At 37.2% G+C, this 18,347-nt stretch overlaps 1 non-coding gene across 1 annotated transcript; it reads left to right on the top strand.

The window, feature by feature from the left end:
- The first annotated feature begins 2,218 nt into the window (after nt 1–2,218).
- Nucleotides 2,219–2,325, top strand: LOC111759768 (U6 spliceosomal RNA). The gene has a single exon (XR_002793661.1). It is a non-coding gene; the product is annotated as a U6 spliceosomal RNA (small nuclear RNA).
- Nucleotides 2,326–18,347: the final 16,022 nt, after the last annotated feature.

The following is an 18,347-nucleotide window of genomic DNA, read 5'->3' as shown; positions in this document are numbered from 1 at the left end:
GGATTATATATAGTTCCTTTGAAAAAAGTTTTAAAGAAAAGACATTTCAGGGTTTTTTTTTTAACCACTCTTCTCTACAACCCCACCATCACCTTAAAATAGAATTGGAGGAGATATATCCTATAATAACTTCATGAAAAATCATTATCAAAATCTTTTATCTTTGTGAAATGAATATGAAGCTGTTGAGCTTAACAGCATTACAAAATACATCCCTGGGCTAGAAACAACATGATAATGGTAGACAAGATGGAAATTTAAGATAAATAACACATCTGTCTCTACCAATGGATTGCATGAAAAATAAATTGAGTAGGCAAAAAAGTAGTCTTATCTGAAAAAATGAGATAGAAATTACTTTGAACAATGTATGTCTCATATTATTCAAATTTCAGACAGTAAGTTAATTTTTACTAGTGCATAATAAAGTAGGATAGAACTTAATATGTAATATAGAAGCATAATGATTTATAATAGTTTATATTAGTATATAATTAGAAAACCATATTTTCTTTCTTTTATCTAAGTTTTTAAGTACAACATGTTTAAATTTTTAAAATACATTAAATGTAGTCTCTCCATATGTATACTTTGTAGTGATTATCTTTATTTCATCCAGAGTAATTTTCTTTGGCAAAACTTACTTCTTATATACAGGCCAAATTGGATGGGTCAAAGCATTCCAAATACACTTTAGCCACTCAGTTTGAAAACTGCTATGACTCAGTTGTTTTGTGTTTCTTTATGTATAATGATGGCTATTTTCTCAAGTTCAGGAATGCCAATATCTTTAATTGTAGGGATTTTTTTTCATAGCACCAAAAGCAAAATAAAGACTTTCTTTCATTTTTACTATGTTGATACACATGCTGTGCCATAAAAGAAACATGAACATTAATTCAGTATTTTTAATTCAAATATTTATCAAATATATTAAACCTATTGTGCATAATTATTTCCCAACAAAAGTTAACATCCTCATTCTTTGTTTCAGAGAAAGAGAGAGGAAGAAAGGGGTGGGGGAATAAAGAGGAAGGAAAGGAGCGAGGGGAGGAGGAAAAAAGAAAGAGAGGAAGGAGGAACCAAGGCTGTGAATATATTAAATTGAAAACATGCCTGTTTGCAACATAGTTTAATTACTACAGAGCACTCTGGTGATTTTAATACTTCCATTGCATATAAATATTTAGTTCTCCAAAATATTAACAAGTAACACTATTTAAGGAAACTACACAGAAAATGTTAAATGCCCCCAGAAACACCTTACTGGCTTTGGTTCACAGCTGAGTCTATTTTTCCATTAGCTAGTGGTAAGCTAGCTATACAATTCCTAGAATTTATATATATATATATATGTATGCGTGTATTTGTGTGTGAATGTGTATGAAATTGTAGAGAATTGGGGAAAGTTCTGCAGAACTCAGGAAGAAAATAGGCGGCTGACTTAGCCCAGTGGTTAGGGCATCCATCTACCACATGGGAGGTCCGCGGTTCAAACCCCAGGCCTCCTTGACCCGTGTAGAGCTGGCCCATGCGCAGCGCTGATGCACACAAAGAGTACCCTGCCACGCAGGGGTGTCCCTGCATAGGGGAGCCCCACGCGCAAGGAGTGCGCCCCCTAAAGAGAGCCACCCAGCACGAAAGAAAGTGCAGCCTGCCCAGGAATGGCGCCGCACACACGGAGAGCTGACACAACAAGATGATGCAACAAAAAGTAACACAGATTCTCGTGGTGCTGACAACAACAGAAGCTGACAAAGAAGATGCAGCAAATAGACACAGAGAACAGACAACTGGGGTGGGGGGGAAAGGGGAGAGAAATAAATAAATAAATAAATCTTAAAAAATAAAATAAAATGCTTAATTAAAAAAACACACAGATTCCTGTGCCGCTGACAGCAACAGAAGCGGACAAAGAAGATGCAGCAAATAGACACAGCAAACAGACAACTGGGGTGGGGGTGTGGGGGAAGGGGAGAGAAATAAATAAACAAATCTTTAAAAAAGAAAAAAGAATATCCTATTTTCAAGATTCAAAAATAACTTCTATTAAGATTTTGCCATATATGCCATTTGGAAAGAAAAATAACATTCCATATATACACCTTTCCTTTTTCAAAAATACAAATGACCGACATTTTATTGTTAATGTTTGCACAGCTTTATCATTTCATTACACCATTATCTAATTAAATACTTAAAGAGTAAATAAATTAGAGTGCTTGCATCAGCAGCACATATACTAGAAGTTGGAATGATATAGAAAGATTAGTATTACCCCTGTGCAAGGATGACATGCAAATTTGTGAAGTGTTCATAGTTTTTGGAAGAAATTTTATCATTGATACAGAGTCAGTGGCCACTGGAGGTTCTAAGGGAGGGAGGGAGAAAAATAGGTGTAATATGGGTGCATTTTTGGGACATTGGAATTGTCCTGCCTGACATTGCAATGATGGATACAGGCCATTTAATATTTTGTCATGACTTTACAAAATTGCATAGGACAGAGTGTAAACTGTAATGTAAATTATAATCCATGGTTAGTGGCAATGCTTCAGTATGTGTTCATCAATTGTAACAAATGTACCACACTAATGAAGGATGTTGTTAATGTGGAAATGTGTGTGTATGGGGGGGGATGGGGCCTATGAGAATCCCCTATATTTTTTATGTAAAATTTATGTCATCTAAAATTTCCTTAAATAAATAAAAATGGCAGAAGTAAAGAGAAAAGATACAATAAAAAGGTGCAATTTATGTTTCCCTCTTTCAATTTTAACCTCTAATACTTTCATATACTCTTGATGTTTGAGTTCTGATATTTGATCTATCTCTTGGTGAGTTGATAAATGGCTCCTGGAAGAGTAAAAGAATATATTACTTTTCCAATCTTTGCAAGTCAGAAAATCTTTCAAATGGCATGGTTGCCACTTGGGCTCTATATAGCGTAATTAAATAACAAGTATTTCCCTGAAAAAATGTGGTAATAGTTGTCCATTATCTTCTGACACATTGTAAAGGATGATGCTGAGATGATGTTTCTTCTTTAGAGATAATCTGAGTTTGCTTTTTGCTTGTTTATATTTAGTTTTTTGGCTTTGCTCTTCAAGGCTTTGATCTTCCTTGTTTTTTCCTCAGCTGCCAATATTGAAGATTTCACATACAGCTTTTTTAACTATAATTATTGGAATAAGTTTTTAAGATGCTGGCAATAGACTTTGGCAGTTTGGATTTTGGTAAGTCATAAGTAGTTAATTTTTAAATATCATCAAAGATATTTTAATGCAAAGTTGAAAAATGGTGAGTCATGAAATACTAGCAAGATTCCATTTTTAATTGAAATTCTAATATTCTTAAAGTACATAACAAGATTGCCTTTTGTTAATATAAGTAATTCATTTAGGAAAGAGTGAGGACAAGAATAAATGGATAACATGACAGATTTTTAAAAGGGGTAGCAAGACATAATATAAAGGATGAAATGGATCATTTTCTCCATCTTTAGAATTTTTTCTAAAGAGAATCCAATGAATGAGCATAGCAGTGAAACATTTAAATTTAGGCATTAGAATTTTACTTCGAAATCTGCGACAGTTTGCTGTCGGTAGAGGTGGGGTCTGGCTGCGGACGAGGGGTCGGTCCAGCTATGGACGAGGGGTCAGTCCCGCTTGGGACGAGGGGTCGGTCCCACTTGGGACAAGGGGTCGGTCTGGCAGCAGACGAGGGATCGGTCTCACAAGGGGTTGTGCGGTTTGGCTGACGGGGTCGCCCGGCGAAGCCGGCGACGAAGGGGTCGCCCGGAGAAGCAGGCGACGAACTGGGGACAAGGGAGGCCAGGCCCTTGTCGGGGGCTCTCAGGACTGGAGGGCGCACGGCAGAAGAACTACCGCGGAGACAAGGTAAACATGCAAGTCCAACTTTATTGAGGGAGAGGCAACAGTTTTATAGGGGCTGGGGAAGGCTGATTGGTCGAAGCCACGCCCTGTTCTGATTGGTTGCCGGCGAAAGGTCAGTGGGCGGTACTGGATGGGGGAGGTGGTGGTTAGGGATTGGCTGTCGCTGTTGCTGGGGGAAGGGGCAGGGTTTAGAGATTGGTGGCTGCTGTTGCTGGGGTGGAGAGCAGACTTGAGTTTCCCGCCCACGCCTGGCTGTTGCTGCTGTCGGGGGGAGGGAAAAGGGAGGACTGGATTTTTCCACCCACGCCTGGCTGTTGCTGCTGTTGGGGGAGGGGAAAAGGGCAGACTGGATTTCTCCGCCCACGCCTGGCTGTTGCTGCTGTCGGGGGAGGGGAAAAGGGCAGACTGGAATTTTCCGCCCTGCGCCTGCGCAGGGAGAAAGAAGAAGAAGGGTGCTGCCCCACAGGCATGGTGTGGCGCCATCCGGGAGGAGGGGCGGCCGCGGAAGCATGGCTGCCGAGAAGGGGAGACCCGAGGGCACTCTGCGCCCATGCTGAGTTTCCTTCAGGGGTGGCGGTGGGCCTGACCAGCCACCCTATTATGGGGGCAGCGGCTTGGCCTGCCACGGCTGCTCCCCCGCCAGGCCAGCAAACCACACTTCAGCCCGAGGGGTGACCGCATTTCCCCCTTCTTTTCAAATAAGGGCCATGATGGCAGCAACAACAAGTAGCCGAGGCCCAAGAGGCAGTAAGCAATGAGGGAAGCGGGGCTGAAGAGGGAGGTGAGTATGACGGGGATATAAATGTACAATTTAGGGGGCGGTATCTTGTCGTTGCAAGCAAGGGTGGCCAATGTCCAATTCTTGTTGATCTCGGTGGCTATAAGATCCATCTGCTGTTAAAAGTCCAGGATGACAGCGTGTTGCAGGTAGTTGATCTCTCCTTGGCAGCGAAGACATTGTAGGAGAGGATTACTTTTTCCTGCCAGAGGCTTACTGTCCAATTAAAAGGCTGATGGCTGGGGTTGGTGAGTGCAATGGGGAGTGTGAGGAAAAGAAGGGTGACGGTTTTGGACAAGAGGAGGCTTGGTGAAGTCATTATGGAAGGAAGATAAGGAGTAAAGCATAAAAGAGGATAATAAACAGAAAGGCGATGGAGAGTAGAATTCGTTGGCCGAGGTTCCAATCTTCTGGGGTGGTAGCGGCTAGACAGATGGTGGAAAATATTATCAAGAAAGCAAAGGTTATGAGGAAGAAATAAATTATTAAAGGCTGTGGGGGAAGTGAGAAGATCATTTAGAGGATAGGGTTGAGAATGGTATGTTTAAGATAGAAGCTTTGTGGTTTGTAGGAGACTGCTTTATAAACGAAGGAGAATGAGGGCAGTAAATATAGTAACGATAGATAGGAAGATGACAGTGAGGAGGAGTCTTTGTTTAAGGTTCCAATCGTCCGGCGCAACAGTGGCTAGGCCGATAGCGAGGGGTGTTGCTAAATAGACAATGGCTGCAAAGACAAAATCATCTTCTGTTTCCTTAAGAATAACTTTTCTTTAAATACTTAGTAACATGCAATATTAGAAACTGTTTCCTAAAAGCAAGTTGGCAGGGGAGCTTGGTTGCTGTTAATCTTTCCTGTTATAAAATTGCCTTTTATTATTATTATCATCAATTCAGTTTTATATATATATATTTAAGAATGACCTTTTGGAATTAGCCATTTAATACCTTAATGTAAACTATTGAAGATAAATTTTATCTTTACAGAACACATTCCCTTACGTAAAGTTATCACAATACCTTTTACACTTGCCGCATGCAAATTAAGTTTCAAGAGTTTATGAAAAATTAGCCATCCTACTTTAGGACAAAATACATCTTTTTGCAAAACTTATTACATTTCCGTTAGCATTTTTACAAACTTTTAACCTTTTTAATATTCATATAAGTTTTACATTCTTTATATTATCCTGTGAAGAAAAATAAGTTATTCATTTTAATCTAGGCAAGAACAACTTTTTATGAAGATGTACAGTTAATTTTGTTAATTAAGACTTACAATTTTTTTTAAATTGTAGATATCTTATTAACATTTAAACTTATGTATTAATATAATAAACTTAAGTATTAATATAAGCGCTTATTTAATTTTTGGCCATTTGAATAGAACTCTTTTAAAGATTTCTAGTAATTTATATTTACCATCCGGAGGTATCACAATATACATTGACATTGAACGAACAGACAGACAAACACAGAACAATTACAACACATTAACAGAAATATATAATTTATTTACAGTTGACTCATAATTCTTACTTTCTGGTATAGCTGCTTTTAAATCCTTTTTTATATAGCATATCATAGATTATACCCTTCAAGATTTCTTCTGGACTTCATGTTGCCTGTAATAAACCAGGAGGGAATCTTTTACCTTCCTGCTCCACAGCAGAAGTGACCCTATCTATAAGGCGAGTATAGGTGTCCGGGTCCCAAAGCTGACACGTGGTAAGCCACGGATTAAAGGGGAGAAGAAGGTCCCAATATACTTGGAGCTGTTTCAAAGAGATCTTACACCGGTGAGTGTCTAGGAGACCGGCGAGAGCCCGAACTTGCGGGGCTTGCTTAGCAGATAGGATGTTACCCATTGCTAATGGCCTTTTGGAGCCAATAAGAAAAGGGGCCCTTACCTTGAGAGCGCGGCGATGGGAGCCGAGGTGCGCGGTGAGACGAGGGGTCGGAGCCGGTGGGGCTCCGACGGTGGTCACGGGCCAAGAGAAGGCCCCGACGAGGGGAGGGCAGAACGACGAGCAGTGGAGCAAGGCAAATGGGAGCAAGTGCGGAGGGGAGGAGGCAGTGGTGAAGGCAGGAGAGGAGGTGCTCAGGCACGCGCTCCTGAGAGTTTTATTGGCGCCTCTTAATCATAGCGGGTCGGTATAAGCCCCCGACATGGAAGGAGAAAGCCATCCAGCGATTCTCCCAGACCGCCGTGGATCGTATGAGGTCACCAAGGTTCAGGAGCAGCAATGCAGAGTGAAAAGATAGGGGTGAGAAGAGAGGAGGGCGTAGGGCTGTGGGAGGGTTACTTCAGACGTGCAAACGCGCACTCCCGAGAAATCCAAGGCTCCTCTTAATCATAGCGGGTCGGTATAAGCCCCCGACATGGAAGGAGAAAGCTATCCAGCGATTCTCCCAGACCGCCATGGATCATATGAGGTAGCCAAGGCTCAGGTAGCAGCAATGTTGCACGAGAGAAGCCCCACGGGGAGAAGAGAGGAGGGGGGAGGGGGCCGCCAGGTTATGGAGTGAGGCTGTGGTGGAGTTGCCTTGCCACACGTTGGGCACCAACTGCAACTGTTTGCTCGGTCGGTAGAGGTGGGGTCTGGCTGCAGACAAGGGGTCGGTCCAGCTCTGGACGAGGGGTCGGTCCCGCTTGGGATGAGGGGTCGGTCCGGCAGCAGACGAGGGATTGGTCTCACAAGGGGTTGCGCGGTTCGGCTGATGGGGTCGCCCGGTGAAGCCGGCGACGAAGGGGTCGCCCGGAGAAGCAGGCGATGAACTGGGGACAAGGGAGGCCAGGCCCTTGTCGGGGGCTCTCAGGACTGGAGGGCGCACGGCGGAAGAACTACAGCAGAGACAAGGTAAACACGCAAGTCCAACTTTATTGAGGGAGAGGCAACAGTTTTATAGGGGCTGGGGAAGGCTGATTGGTCGAAGCCACGCCCTGTTCTGATTGGTTGCCGGCGAAAGGTCAGTGGGCAGTACTGGACGGGGGAGGGGTGGTGGTTAGGGATTGGCTGTCGCTGTTGCTGGGGGAAGGGGCAGGGTTTAGGGATTGGTGGCTGCTGTTGCTGGTGTGGAGAGCAGACTTGAGTTTCCCGCCCACGCCTGGCTGTTGCTGCTGTCAGGGGAGGGGAAAAGGGCAGACTGGAATTTTCCGCCCTGCGCCTGCGCAGGGAGAAAGAAGAAGAAGGGTGCCGCCCCAAAGGCATGGTGTGGCGCCATCCGGGAGGAGGGGCGGCCGTGGAAGCATGGCTGCTGAGAAGGGGAGACCCGAGGGCACTCTGCGCCCATGCCGAGTTCCCTTCAGGGGTGGCGGTGGGCCTGACCAGCCACCCTCTTATGGGGGCAGCGGCTTGGCCTGCCAAGGCTGCTCCCCCGCCAGGCCAGCAAACCACACTTCAGCCCGAGGGGTGACCGCAGAAATCAACAGTTCTTTCCAAAGCTTGCACAAATGACCCCAGAAATCTATAACCCATTTTACTTGGAGACTAGAGTCATTTATCAACCATATTCCTATATTTATTTAATCCCAAATGTTATTAATATAATCCTACATCTTATTCAGAAGAATCTTCTGTTACCTTGGCCCCCATTGTGGACAAAAGTAAGGCACATTATCTTCTTAACTTTACCTGATCTATACATTTAAAAGTTGCACAACATCAGCTGGTTCTCAAACTTTATTATCTATCATAATCACCCAAGTTAATGTTAAATCACATAGTTCTGTGCCCTAGCCCCAAAGTTTCAATTCAAATGCATTGAATTTCATGTTTATTATCCATTTGTATATCCTCTTTTCTGAAGTGTCAGTTCACCTCTCTTGTTCTTTTTCTCTGATTTTTTTTATTGATTTAAGAATCCTTAATATATTCTAGAAATTATATATTTATTAGTTATATCCATTGCAAATATCTTTCCAACCCTCTGGCTTTTCCTATTACTCAAGTAATATAGTTGTCTTATGAAAAGATTTTCTTAAATTTGAGGTAGCTCAATTGGTCAAGGATTTCCTTTATGTTTCATGTTTTTCTTCTCCTATTAGGGGATCTTTATTATATTCTAGAAAAACTATTATTTTATCTTTAATATTTAGATATTTTAATATGCATAAATACATTAATATTTATGTATCAGAATTGATTTTTGCAATTGTATTATGTATATTGCATTGTAAACACAATGGTATGATGTAGAACTAATTTTGTAATTTTCTATATGAATTGATATTCACTGGGTCAATAAAAATGTAACAAAAAGACCCTCCTTTCTTTCCTGGTTTGCATTGATGTTTTGTACTAAATCAAGTTACCTTGCATGAATGGGTCTGTTTCTGGCATTTCTATTCCTTTCCACAGGTCTTTTTGCTTATCCTTGTACCACTATCATACCTCCTCAATTACAGTCTTTATGATAATCTTTAAATTTCAAACAAATACGTATTACAAACTAGTTTTATTTTCAAGTTTCTATTGCCTTTCCTAGCCATTTTCACTTTCATATAAATTTTTAAATCTGCTTTGTGAGTCTGGGATCTTAATTAGTACTGAATTAATCTATAGGTTGATTTGTGGAGAATTGTGTGTGTGTGTTCATGCATCTGTTTTTTTTTCATAATCAGATCCCCCAAGTCTATCAATTTTACAAGTCTTTCCAAATCCAATGTTAATTTTGGTTCATACTCTCTAATAAATGTGTTTTCTATTTCAAAAATTTCTGCTATATTTTTCTTCCAATTAGTTTCTTTGCTTTAATTTACCTTTTTACCCTAATCTCTTAAAATGAATACTTAGCTACTTGTTTTTCAGCTCTCTTTTCCAATGCGTGCATTTTAGACTATAATTTTCACTCCAACTACAGTTTTAGCTGCAACATTATAAATTTTATGTTTTCTTTTATTATCACTCAAACTTATTTTATAAGGTCTGTTTTGATTTACTTTTGACCCATGGATTATGTGTTATATGTACTGTATTTTAAAATTTTAGAATATAGTTATATTTCCAGTGATATTTCTAGTGATTTTGTTATTATTAACTTCCACTTTAATTCCATTTACCACTCAACATAGTTAATTTGGCCAGTGTTCAGTGTGCATCCAAAAAGCACGTGCAGTTATTAAATCCATTCTATAAACGTCAATAAAAGCCACATTAGTGCATTGTTATAATTTTATTTATCTGTGCTGATTTGTGTCTGCCTCTTCTATCAGTTTCCGAAAGAATTAGCTTTAAATCTGCAATGATTTTGGATGTGACTATTTTTCATTTTCTCTCTATTGTGTACTCATATTATTGGATACATACTTAATTGAAATTACTATGTCTTCCTAATATATTGAACTCTTTATCTTATTGTATGTTCTTTTTCCTTGAGTGTTAGTTCTTGCCTAATAACTCAATCATGTGTTTCTATTCTCTGTTGTTTTATTATTTGTTTTGATTCTGTTTGCAGTTTCCTCTTACCCCATCTACTTTTATTAAAAGATAAAAATTGTACATTTAAATTATATAAATATTTTTAACAATAGGCTAAGATTTTTCTGTGTGTATGGTATGGGGGGCTGGGGATTGAACCTATTTTATTCATAGTCTCCTTCATATGTGGGAAGTTGGAGTTCAACCACTGAGACACATCGGCTTCCCTGAGTTGGTTTTTTCATTAGTCTTGCTTGATGTTTGTCTTTGTTTCTTCAGAAGGCACCAGGAACCCAACCTGTGGGTTGGCTTGCACACCACTGCTAGAGCCACATCTGCTCCCTATAAGCTAGGATTTTAACTTTACACCTGACAAACGCGACCAGGCACTAATCGTCTATCCTAGTACAATCATAAGTGTTGAGATAAAGGTCAGCTGAGTTTCAGTCTCATTGAAGGTGGACAAATTTCCACTTGATTTCATTCATATATTTTAGTCTTTCAGGTCTCAATCCAAAACGTGAGTGGTATGTGAAGTCTACTCCTCTTTGACATCCTTGCATTCTCACATTCTTTCTTTCACCCTAGTCTTTAAAGACTATCAGAAGCTTGCATATCTTCTAAGTGTTTCATTTCCCTTTGCCAGAATCAACTGATATGTCTGTAGAAAGCTGGAGTAAATGTTTATATTACCTTTCAGTTTTTTGTTCTCCTGAAACTAGCCACATGCAATCACACGTACTCAAACACATACACACACATCTCTCCTTTTTAAATAAGCAGGAAAAGTTCTTCTTAAATATTAAAGATTATTCATGATCAAACAGAGTAGTTTTTGGTAACATAATGAACCCTCAAGTAAAGGTACTATATCAAAGTAATTCATTTACTAGCATCTTAGCATATACTAGTTTGTGATAGTGCTTAGATGCAAAGAGCAAAGTAAAGTATTTACAAGGGGGAATTTAGTAAAAGGAAGAAAGAAAGGCCAGTGAGAAAGTTAAACTTATGCTTGAAAAATATATCTCTGATCTTACTCATATATTTTAGGAGCAGAAACTGTAGACAGACTAATTACATTTTGATTCCAGCTCTGTCCTACTGACTGTGGGGGGTTAGGCAATTATCTGTAGCTCATTTACTTCTTTCATAAAAATGGGTGTAACAGTCCTACCTCCAAGGGATGTAATGCTAAATTATGTATATTAAAAAATATGCAAAAGTAAATATCTGATACATAAAACATAAATATTTGTAATTATGATTATCATGTTATCATTATTATCATCATCAATTGGCTAATAAAAATAATTAAAGGTAACCTCTTTAGATTTTAAAAATCACCTGTTTGGTCTTCATCAAGGTCCAAAGAATAAATGCTGACTTTTTCAAACCTTTTTGAAATTATACCATCCATTTTCAAACTTTATTGTGTGGGTGGATTGATATGTCTTTTGAAATATGTCCATTAATCTTCTTAGGTCTTATTGATTCTTTTGAAGTTCAGATGAAGTATATTTTGATAAATACTACAGGTAATAAGTTAATGTCCCAATGTCAGGCAAGTTACCCTTTCATTTAGAGAGAGAAAAACTCAAATTGCAAATACTTGTCATATTTTCTTCAAAGAAATCTTATTATCTCCTTTATCTCAGAAAAATACATGTGAGGAAGTCAAAATACGAAGCCATAGAAGTGAAATTTTCCAGCCATGAGTGAAATAAGGCTATGGAACTTCAAATTGCATAAATTTACATGTACAATTTTTGAATCATCATATGTTTCTCTAAAAACATAAATGGAACGAAAAGTACTCTACTAACACCCTCCCCACTCAAATAGATTAGAAATCCCACTCTTTTTAGTATATGAAGAATTAAGTGCTATTTTGGATGACAAAGCATTTACATAAAATCTGATACATTCACTGATTTCTGAAATGCCAAGTATTTAAAAAGCATGTCAAAATCATAATGTTATTAGAAGATAGTAATACGGATACAGACTAAAAGGATTTAAAAATCAGATTATGTCTGAGAATGCTTTCATAAAGGCATTGATTTAGATTTTATACCATTGTGTTAACAAGAAAATATATTAAGGCATTTTTCAAATTCTTTATTTTTTAAAGACTCTAAAAATTAAATTAAGGCATTTTTCAAATTTCCCGTTTTTTAAAACTTCTGAAAATTAAATTTTAAAATATCTTTCTCCTTTTTAAAGGAAAAGTAGTGAAATAAAGGACAAATTTATTCGTTATTATCTCCTGGTCAAAAACACAATATGTTATTGAATGGAATAAAAATAGATTATGAGAAAAGGTGGTATATATTGGATTTTGTTCGTGTATGGGGATAAAAAAAGTGTAATATTAATCCATTAATATTTTCTTTAACTTTTAATGTAATCTCACATAAAACAGAACATATATTTAAACTGCAAAAGCTATGAATAATGTATTTACTATGAAAAATGTTCAGAATACAAAGTATTTTAATAAACTTTCTCATGGTGCATACAAATATATATATATAAATACACTTATAATTATAATCTTAGCAGTATAAAGAAAAAGGTATTTTTCAACTATTTTAAAATATTGTTGATTTATTGAACATTTTGTTCAATATATTTTGCATTTACATTAACTCATTTAATCTTTCTTCACAATGTCTGTGTTGTATCATAATTATACAGATTGGAAAAAAAGATTTCCAGAGACATTAAGTAATTTGTCCAATGTCACACAAATTATTCTCTGCAATGTCTACTAATAGTGATCCTAGTTTAATTCATTTCTATTCCATGCTAGGTTCCCAGAATAACATTTCTTTCATGACACCAGTTTCAACTCTGAGTTTATTTATAATTAAAAATAATTAAGATGGAAGAGTGGAAAACAAGATTTTTTTCTATTGATGTTATTTATTTATTCCATGTTTCTTTCCTTTTTATTGAGGTATAATTTACATACCATTATTTCACCCCTTTAAAGTTTACAATTCAGTGGTTTTTAGTATATTCACAGAGTTGTGCAATTATCATCATTATCTAATTCCAGAACATTTTCATCACCCCAAAAATAAACAGTCTGCATATTAGCAGTTTTTCCCCATTACCTTCTGGACTCCAGTCTCTGGAAAACACTAATGTACTTTCTGCCTCAGTGATTTCCGATTATTGACATTTGATATAAATGGCATCATAGAATATGTGGCCATTTGTGTCTGGCTTCTTTTGCTTGGCATGTTTTCAAGGATTATCCATGCTGCAACATGTATCAGTGCTTAATTCCTTTTTAATGGTGAAATAATATCCAGTTCTATGGATTTACCACATCAATTTGTCAATTGATGGATATTTAAATGTTTTCCATTTCTTGGCTATTATGAATAAAGATGTTAAGAAAATTCCCTATGCAAGTTTTTGTGTGGTCATATATTTGTAGTTTTCTTAGATATATATTTAAAAGATAATTTTGGGTCACATGGCAACTTTATGTTTAACAGTTAAAGAACTGCTAGATTGTTTTACAAAGTGGTTGCGAATTTTAAATTTCCATCAGGAATGTATGAGTTTAAATTTTTTCAAATTCTCATTAACACTTTTATTATCTGTCCTTTTGAGTATAGCCATTCTACTGGTATAAAGTAATATCTCATTGTGGTTTTGATGTGCATTTCCATAATAATCAATGATACCATTTTTCATGTATATATTATCCACTTATAACTTCTTTGGGAAAATGTCTATTCAGATCTGTGGTAGGCTGAAAAATGGCCTCCAAATATGTCCCCATCCTAATCAGTGAAACCTGTGAATGTTACCATATGGCAGAAGGACTTTGTAGGTGTGAATAAGTAAGTATCTTGAAATTGGAGGAGGATGTGTAGTAATCACAACAGTTCTTAATAAGGAATAGAGGAGAAGTCAGAATTATTCAGAATGCAAAGTGATGATGGAAGCAGAGGGAGAGAGAGAAAAAGATTTGAAGCTCTAAGTTACTGAAAACGGTAAAGGGCAAGGAAATGGGCTAGTCTCTGGAAACCTCAGAAGAAACCAATCCTGCCAGCACCTTGATTTTAGCCCCATAAAATTCATTTCAGACTTCTGTCTTCTAAAACTGTAGAAGAATGAATTTGTGTTTTTGTAACTCACTCATTAATGACAATTTGTTCCAGCAGGAATAGGAAACCAATAAAAGATCTTTTGCCATCTTAACCGGGCTATTTGGTTTTTTGATTGAATGTTAATCCATTTATATTTAATTTAATTATGATAAGATAGGGTATATATTTCTAACATTTTCCTATTCATTTTCTATGTCTTTTTCTTTTTCGTTTACTCTATTACTATAGTCTTTCATGTTAGATATTTTCTAGCGTATTATTTAAATTCCTTTGTCATTTTTTCCTACAGTTTTGGATTATTTTATTAGTGGCACCCTGGGGATTATAATTAATCTCTTGCTTTATCAAAATTTAGTTCAAATAAATATCAGTTTAATTTCAATAGGTGAAAAAACTTTCTTTCTACATAGCTTTATTCCCTGTTCCACTCTTTGTATGTTATTTTCATCCAGGTTACATTTTAATATATTTCCAGTCAGTACAGGTATAATTATTGCTTCATGGAGTTGTCTCTTAAATCATAAAGAGAAAAAAAAAAGCTGCAAACCAAAATATATTTATACTGGCTTTTGTGTTTTCCTATGTGATTACCTTTATTGCAGCACTGTCTTTCTTCAAGTCAATTCAAGTTAGTCTTTAGCATATTTTCATTACATCCTGAAAAATTCTTTAATGTTTTTTGTAAGGAAATGCTGCTAGTGTTGCAAACTTTCAGTTTTCTCTTTATCTTAAAATATTTTAATTTATCCTTCATTTTTGAAGGGCATTCTCATTTTTCTAGTCTTTTTTTCTCTCAACATTTTGAATATGTCACCCCACTGCCTTCCTTCGAAGGATAAATCACATGAGTTTTTGAAGATCTCATATATGACAAGTCTCTTGCTGCTTTCAAGAATCTCTCTTTGGTTTTAGCTGGCCACATTTTGATTTCGATGTTCTATTTGTGGCTCTCTGCAAGTTTATTCTGCGTAGACTTGTTGAGCTTCTTTGATGTGTAGCTTAATATTTTTCATCAAATTTGGGAAGTTTTGGGCCATTTTTTCTTTCCTCTCTTTCGGGAACTGCTAATATGTATAGATTGGTAATGCTGAATGGTTTCCCACAGGTTTCTGAGGTTTTGTGTGTTTTGCTTCATTCTTCTTTTTCCTTACAAAAGCTCAGACTAGATCATTTCAATTTACCTGTCTTCCAGTTCACCATTTTTTTCTTCAGCAACTCACATCTACTCTGAACACATCTAAAGGATTTTTCATTTCTTTTATTATGCTGTTTAACTTCAGAATTGCTGTTTGGACCTTTTTTATATCTGTCTCTTCACTGATGTTCTTTATTTTGTGAGACATTATTCTCATACTTTAATAATTTAGACATTATTTCCTTCAGTTCTTTGAATGTAAGAGCTTATATAAAGTCTTTGCTTTGTCAGTCTAATGCCTTGGATTCCTTAGGGACAGTTTCAAGTGACTGATTTTTTTTTGCCCTCTGTGTGGACCATAATTATTTGTTTCTTTGCATGTTTCATAAAATTTTGTTTAAAACTGGACATTTTAAATAGCATAATGTGGCAAGCCTGGAGGTAAGATTCCTCTCCAAGAATTTGTTGGTGTTGCTTTTTGTAGTTTTTGCTGCTGTTATTTGTCTGGTGACTTTCCTGATCTAATTCTGTTGTATATAATATTTGTTGTGTGTTATCACTGAAGGCATTGTTCAGTTAGTTCAGTGATCAGCTAAAGATTAGGTAGAAATTTCTTTCAATGCCTTGGCATAATAAGTCTTACAGGCTTTGGGTGTGTGTAGTGGCATGGCTTCAATGTGCAAGCAAGCAGTTTACAATTCTGCCTTGGCCTCAGTTCCTGCTCTTGCATAGCCTCAAGTTCAGTCAGAGGAACTACTGTTTGGGATTTTCCTGGATGTGTGCCCAGTCCTATGTTTGCAGTGGTCTTCTAGATTCCCTGAAGTATGTCAAAACTCTTCAAAGTTTCCAATGGATTTCTATTTCCCAGCTTTTCTTTTCAGGTTTGCGCTTGCCTGCATGCAGATGTTTGGTATGTTTTTATCTCACAAGAGATGAGAGGTGGCTGTGGGAAACAAATCTTAAGCAGCCCACAGGGAGTGGATGTAACTCAAGTAGTTGAGCATCTGCTTCCTATGTACAAGTTCCTGGGTTCAACCCCTGGCAACTCCTAAAAAAGTACTGAAAATCTTAATTAGCCCCAACTTCTTGCCAAGAAAAAAGTGATGCTCACTGGCAGAACCCCATACCCCTGGAGTGTATAAGAGTTCAGCACTCAGAAAGTGAATGTGTCCCATCTCTGACGTGAATTAAGGTGTATGGAGCTACAGAGTAGTTAGCTTTCCAGGGAGACCAGTCACAATTCCACAAGCTACAACCCATTCTGCTCCCTCCATTTGCCGCTAGCTGCTGCTGTTCATCATGATTTCAGGGCTGTTGGTTTTCAATGGAGCTAATGAGATGGGGATGGTAATAGGGAACATTAAAATGCCACAAAGATAATTTTTTCTTACTGATGTCATCTGTCCTAAATAAATGCTCCCCATATTGTTACAAGGCATTGGTTAATTTACAGATTTCTGAAAAAAACTATTATTTACAATTTTTGTCAATTTCATCATTGCTTTTATGTAGGAGAAGATTTTCAGGAAAGCTTTACTCCACCATTTCTGCTGACATCACCTGTATTCCTTGAATATATTTTAATAAACCTATTCTTACCAGGTATATTAGTCATTCAAAGGGGTGCTGATGCAAAATACCAGAAATCTGTTGTCTTCTATAAAGGGTATTTATTTGGGGTAGAAGTCTACTGTTACCAGACCATAAAATATAAGTTACTTCCCTCACCAAAGTCTATTGCCATGTGTTGGGGCAAGATGGCTGCCAATGTCTGCCAAGAGTTCGGGTTTATTGGGATCCTCTCTTCCTGAGGCTCTGTTTCTCTTGGGGATCAGTTGATGTGCTCTCTTCACAAAACCATCTATAGACCATCAGGTGAACAGCTCTCTCTCTCCCCCTTGGACTTCTTCTATGTTTAAGGAGCTGTATCTATTCCTTTGTGTTCTTCTCCTGTATGTTCACTTCCCATGCTCCAGCTCAAAACTCCCAACTTGTCCTTTGCCATGTCTTTTCTCTGCCCTTGGTGGGCAGGGACTCAACACCCTAATTATGTGGCCCAATCAAAATCCTAATCATAATTTAATCAATTAAAAGTGATACCTCTGACAGATCAGTTTACAAATATAATCCAATAGCTACTTTTGGAATTCATAAACAATACCAAACTGTTACACTGGGCATTCAATAAGAATACTAAAACAATTTTGAAAAAGGGGAACATTTTAAATAACATGATTTTTATATCTTAAATTTCCACTGATATTTTTTGAGGTAGTCATCTGAAAGAACAATATCACGCTGTGTAAGAGAGGTCTATCCATAGAACTTGCCTTACTAAAATAATAATACTAAATCTCTACCATTTTTGGCAATTACTATGGAGCAGACATAGTAATTCTATTCAACTTCATTTCCAAACTTATTAAATACCCACAAGAGCCATATAAAGTAGTTAATATTATATCATATTTTTTTCAGATGAGAAAATTGAAACACAGAGGTGTTGTTTCCTACCATTGATGAGCTTAGCTATTGAGTCACTGAGCCAGGATTTCAAAACAGGCCATTAATCTCTAGAACCCATGCCCTTAATCACTAACTTATAATAGAGTATCTTCCCCAATAAAACATGGCCCAAGTATTTTAGTCTTAGGGTTTTTCTAGATATTATTAAAATTGATATTGGTAAACACAATGCCCCTTCTAAGAGCTTTGAAATGCTGCTTATTTTTTGTGTGTGAACATCGTGTCCAATAATCATTTAACTAGTGTACCTCTTTGTAGTCAATATTTCTCCCTCTCTCTCATTCTTTTAAATAGATGTTAAAATTTCTTCTTTATTATGGATTTTCTGAAGTTTTATTAATATAACTCTGGGTGTGAGAACTTTATTCATTTATAAGCTTCACTTCACAGGTCTTTTCCTTAGTTTTACAGAATTTTCTGTTAATAGTTATTCCAATATTAACTCTCTTGTTGCTATTTCATT

Source organism: Dasypus novemcinctus, chromosome 7, assembly GCF_030445035.2.
Source record: "Dasypus novemcinctus isolate mDasNov1 chromosome 7, mDasNov1.1.hap2, whole genome shotgun sequence".
NCBI classification, from domain to species: Eukaryota; Metazoa; Chordata; class Mammalia; order Cingulata; family Dasypodidae; genus Dasypus; species Dasypus novemcinctus.
Note: the sequence above shows the minus strand (reverse complement) of the source record. Positions and strands in the feature narration are given on the sequence as shown.